Raw genomic sequence first — 6,000 nt, 5'->3', positions numbered from 1 at the left:
AATTTCGTTTTCTGTCGTACAGTTTGTCTATTTGTTGTCGGATCTGTGATACAGTGCTTGTACTAAGGACGTATTTGTTTAGGCATTACGTTTGGTGTGCACGGTGCTGTTTAGCAGGTCGTTCTTCAAAGGCCATTCTTTACTTCAGGGCGTAATTTTTAGTCTGATCTGATTTGACGACCGTTTTCTAGCCATGTTGCGGGTACGAACTCGTCGCCGAGATCGTGCTGTGCTTGTTGTTAGGATGTGTGCTGCATCCCAGCGACGGTCCATGAACAGGGTGAGGAGGAGGTTGTGGACCAAGAACTGGTTGCTACGCAGGGACCAGTTCTCTCATATGCCTCTGCTGCGGGAGATCCGAGAAAATAACCCTGATGATTTCAGGAATTTTCTTAGGATGTCTGACCCCGTATTTCAGCAGCTTTTGGCTTTGGTGTCGCCATATATCACCAGGCAGGACACCGTTATGCGGGAAGCCATCACTGCTGAGCAGAGGCTAGTTGCTACGTTGCGCTACCTTGCAACAGGGAGAAGTCTGCAGGACTTGAAGTTCTCGACGGGCATCTCCCCCCAGGCTCTGGGCCTCATAATCCCTGAGACCTGTTCGGCCATCATTCAGGTTCTTCAGGAGGACTATGTTAAGGTAAGTGGTGTTCTTTCAATGGTCAAACTAATTCCCAAAAAAAAAAAAAAAAAAATACTTTTCTAATATGCTCAGAATGCTCACTTTGTCTCTATGTATGCTGTTCTACACAATTAGTAAAGCCCTACATGTTTATTTAATTTAGCCAACCTGTCCATCATTCTATGTTGTGGGCAAACCCACCTAGCATAGTCCCTATATCCCCGTTTATTTGTGGCCTCCATTGTAGTGCTGCATTTTGTGTGTCCCTATATCCCCGTTTATTTGTGGCCTCCATTGTAGTGCTGCATTTTGTGTGTCCCTATATCCCCGTTTATTTGTGGCCTCCATTGTAGTGCTGCATTTTGTGTGTCCCTATATCCCCGTTTATTTGTGGCCTCCATTGTAGTGCTGCATTTTGTGTGTCCCTATATCCCCGTTTATTTGTGGCCTCCATTGTCCAAACCCCCCCCCCTAGATTTTTGAAATACATACTAATAATTATTTTTCTTATTTATAGATTTTTTGGGGGGTTGTTTCTCATCTCATCTTGAGCCCCACTCCCCCTAAATATATTTTTTCAACATCAGAGGGGGGTGATTAATATGCTTAATTGTTCACATGTTATTTTTTAATACTAACCTTTTTTGTGGAATTGTTGGTGGGATCCCTTGTAATTTTAGCTATATTCTGTTTAAAATCTTTGTTCTAATGTTTTTTATTTTTTCTTTCTATCCAGTTCCCCACCACGCCACAGGAATGGCAGACTGTGGCAGCGGACTTCTCCCAGCGTTGGAACTTTCCGAACTGTGGAGGAGCCATTGATGGCAAGCACATCCGCATTGTGCCCCCACCCCATAGTGGATCCCATTTCTTCAATTACAAGGGGTTCCACAGCGTTGTTTTGATGGCGGTGGTCTCTGCAAATTACGAGTTTTTGTACGTGGATGTTGGGAAAAATGGCCGGATGTCGGACGGCGGTGTCTTTGCGGAGACGGAGTTCGCACAACGGCTTCGGTTGGAGGACCTAGGATTGCCACCTGCGGAGGAGAACGAAGAGGGTCTGTCCTTCGTGTTTGTAGCAGATGAGGCTTTTGGTTTGGGTCCCCACCTCATGAGGCCATTTCCCCAACGCACCCTCACCCCTGAGAGGAGGGTTTTTAATTATCGGCTGGCCAGGGCAAGACGTGTGGTAGAGAATGCCTTTGGAATCATGGCCAGCCGATTCAGATTGTTTTTAACAGCAATAAACATGGCGGAATACAAGTGGAATTATATCATACTATCTTGTTGCATTTTGCACAATTTTTTGAAAAGAAATTCTCAAACGTACCTGACGGTATTGCCTGATGAGGCTGATCTTGTGGCTCCGGAGCCGGGACATCAGGCTAGCCATAGAGGCTTGGCCCCCCAAACCGCACGTGCAGTGCGTCAATCCTATGTGGACTATTTTATGGGGAGGGGGGCCATTGCAATGCCTGATCTTGTTTAAAAAAATAAATTTACTTTTTGTTTGATGAAACAGTGTTTATTTGTTTGATTTTAGTTATTTGTAAGTTTTGGGGGGTAATGTTTCTTTTTCGTAGGTTCTCATCCAGCCATGTGTTTGGGATGTAATAAATTCCCATGAGTGTTAAATCTTAATAACTCTACAAATATGCCTGAGTAATTGAATGAGTCTGCATTGATACCAATAACTACACACAAATTGTTTGGAGTCCAAAATGTTATTTATTTGTTACTTTTTTAGTTTTGATTAGTACAACAAATATATTTTTTTATTTTTTTGGTCTTTTTTGATTATTACAAAATATAATATAATTTTTTAATTTTTTTGGTCTTTTTTGATTATTACAAAATATAATTTATTTTTTTATTTTTTTGGTCTTTTTTGATTATTACAAAATATAATTTCTTTTTTTATTTTTTTGGTCTTTTTTGATTATTACAAAATATAATTTCTTTTTTTATTTTTTTGGTCTTTTTTGATTATTACAAAATATATTTTTTTTTTTTTTTTTTTTTTTTTTTTAAATTCAAGGAAAAAAGAAAATACACCAAAAATTAAACCCTCCCCAAAACATTAATAAAATTTTTAAGCTGCCGTTCCAGCGTCTTTGCTTTGTGACGTATTTCACGGCAGGCCAGACGTATGTCCTCAACTTGGGCCCTGCAGGTGAGAACCTCGCCGATGAGGAGCTGGGCACTATACGTGTCCAGTCCCTGACCAGCCCGATTTCCTCCTGAAATGTGGAACCAAAACATGTGTTAAAAGATTGTATGCCTATATCTATATTCACAGAAAATGTGGTAGATGTTACTTTACCGGATGTTGAGGCAGGTTCCTCTTCCTCTACATCCCTCGGGGGTGTGGCTTGATTGGCTTGTGCCTCCTGCCTTTCTGCTTCATTGTGCCCTACAAGATTGAAGAAAGGGAAAACATGAGGTTCAACCATTACGAGCGGCATGAAATGACACCCAAAAAATAAGAAATGCTAAACAAAAGGTCACTATTGTTGATTTTTAAACAATTATCAATAAAATAGACCAATATTTAATCCATTCACAAAGTAATGTCAAATCAGTTAACACAATTTTTAAGTTTAGATATGTAAGCTAAACAAGTCTCCCCTGGATCTGCTCACCCCTGTGTGTGACCCAACATAGGTTGTGATTGTGACAAACAATTGTGCTACTGAGTACACATGTTCAATAAAAAAAGGAGTAGCAAACGCTCCTTTTTGTGAATCTCAAGGTATCTACGTTTCTTCTAAAATAAGCTGAAACACATTTCCATCTATTCCAGAATTGAATACACCTTTTTTTTAAGCCCCAAAAATGTCACAACTTTCATATTTGTGTCGACTAATTGGTCATAGGAGTCGTCGTTCATTCGCCCACAATTCCTAAATTTACGATTTTTGTTCAGATACAGTGCTTCAACTCCCCTTTGCACATGCAAACTAGGCATGATGCCATTTCTCATTAATATGGTATTGGATTATTGAAAGTCACCGAATGAACGACGACTACGACGACTGCATCATGCGTCCACATTCATAATATTCATTTTATGGTCAACCTGGCCCAAAAAAAAAAAATGGCACAAAGAACACACCAAAATAATTAAATACACATGGAAAAAACTTACTTCTTCTTCGAATCACCTTATTAATTCTGTAAAGTTGGTGGGGTTCCCTTTTTTTTAAATCCGACCACCTTTTGCGCAGGTGCTCTCTGCTCCTGGTTTTCCCAAACTTCCGCTGGAGCCTACGGATGACCTTCTCCATAATTTGGGCTTTAACTTTATTGGGATGCATGTAGGGGCCATGCTTGGCATCATAGTCCTCCCTCCTCAATATGGTGACCATCTCCACCATTTCATTAAAGCTCATGTTGGAGGCTCTGCAGCGGAATCTGCGGCGTGTTTGGGCCTGGCCTGCCTCCTGGCTAGAGCTAGAATACACCTCCATGTTGTCCATCTTTTCTCACTCACCAAACGACAGAGAAGGGGCGTGGAAAGGACGATACCGAACGTCAGGGGCGGGGTGTCGTGCGGAGCGTCACGCGTGCGTAGTGTAAAAGGGATGGGACGTGTTTGGAAACGGCCTGCATAGTCTGTGGAAGAAGTCGTAATTCCCGATCTTTCCTAACGACGAGACGTAAGTTTTTAATTCCGACTTTATTATAGTGAATAGGGAATGAGTTTGTGGGCTAGTTAGGGGAAGTAAGCTAGTGCCTTTAATTACATTATGTTTTGGCTTCTGTTTCATGTGCAGAAAGAATGGATGCCTTCAAGGATGCGGACTTCCTCACAGATTTCATCCAAAAATGGAAGGAACATCCAGTTCTGTGGCAAACCAAAAGCACACTAAATAAAAACAAAGATGCCAGGGAGAAAGGTAGACAGAGCATGCTTGCTTTTTTGAAAACAAGGGTCCCCAACGCCACAACAGCCACTGTGAAAAATAAAATCAATTCCATCAGGGGCACCTACAGGGCCCAACGGGTCCAAGTCCTGGCCTCAATGAGGTCTGGGGCTGCAGCTGACTCCATATACAAACCAACCCTGTGGTACTATAGTCAGCTGCAGTTCCTGGACGACCACATTGAGACCAGGACATCCATGTCTACCCTTCCCCCAAGAGGTAGCTCCCAGCTTCCCAGCAGCCAATCCTCCAGTGTTCCCTGCAGACAAGAGCAGACAAGCTCGGAGGAAGAGGAAGAGTTCCTGGAGGACCCCAATTGTGAGCCGTGGAGAATGGTATGTGTTTTTTGTTTGAATTTAGTTAGTATATGACAAGTATAGTAATAATGGTAAATGTATGTTACTATTGTTCTAAATTCTATGTGAATCTCGTAAGTTTAGGGATAGGATCAATAGTCAGTAGTGGGAAAACATGATGGGGTCAAAATGGGCAAATTAATAATGTTGATGAAGGAGTGGGTGGCATTTTCAGATAGGCCAGTAGGGGGGGAGTAACGCAATACACCTGCAAGGGGTCCCAGATGGAAGACACCCTTTTTGAGTACTATCTAGTTGACACTAAATTGATTAAATGAATTTTTGGGGAAAAGGCCACTTATTTAATAAATTAGGCATGCAACAACCCACATAATTCCAGGGGGACCATGTCTGAAGGTGTTTAAGGGGCCACATAATTAAGGATGGCGACCCTGTGTGTAATATATATTGACATTCAATTTGCATCACTCATGATTGTAAAAATGTGTGTGATTAATGACAAACACAAATAACATATGTTCCTTTTTTTCATACACAGGCAGACCCAAGCCAGGAACAGCCAGGGCCCACAGGGAGCCAGGAAGAGCCAGGGCCCACAGGGAGCCAGGAAGAGACAGGGCCCACAGGGAGCCAGGAGGAGCCAGGGCCAACTGCAAGGCAGGAGGTGGCAGAGCCCACTGGGAGCCAGGAGGTGGCAGGCCCCAGTGGGACCCAGGAGGCACGCCGGCGGGATACCATCTCCCGGATCCCTCCATTCCGCAATCCCAATAAACGGCTCAGGAGTATGCGACAAATGGAGGAGGAGACCCAGGGCCTGCTTCGCCAAGCTACTGCAGCCATCCGAGAGCCACCCAGTGAAGTTGAGGGGTTCGCAGCGCTCATTGCAGCCAAGATGTACAATCTGGAGCAGAGCCAGCGTGTGCGCTGCGAACTCCTCATCTTCCAAGCCATAACCATGGCATCCCTGGGGCAGCTCGATGACGACACCCACATTGTGCGGATTGCTCCTCCTGTCCTTGCTGCTCCTCCTGCTCCTGCTCCTGCTCCTGCTCCTGCTCCTGCACCTGCTCCTGCTCCTCCACCTGCTCCTGCTTCTCCACCTCATGAGGCTGCTATGGCTCCTGCCACCTCA

The sequence above is a fragment of the Rana temporaria genome, chromosome 2, assembly GCF_905171775.1.
Source record: "Rana temporaria chromosome 2, aRanTem1.1, whole genome shotgun sequence".
Classification (NCBI taxonomy): domain Eukaryota; kingdom Metazoa; phylum Chordata; class Amphibia; order Anura; family Ranidae; genus Rana; species Rana temporaria.
This window is presented reverse-complemented; position numbering follows the sequence as displayed.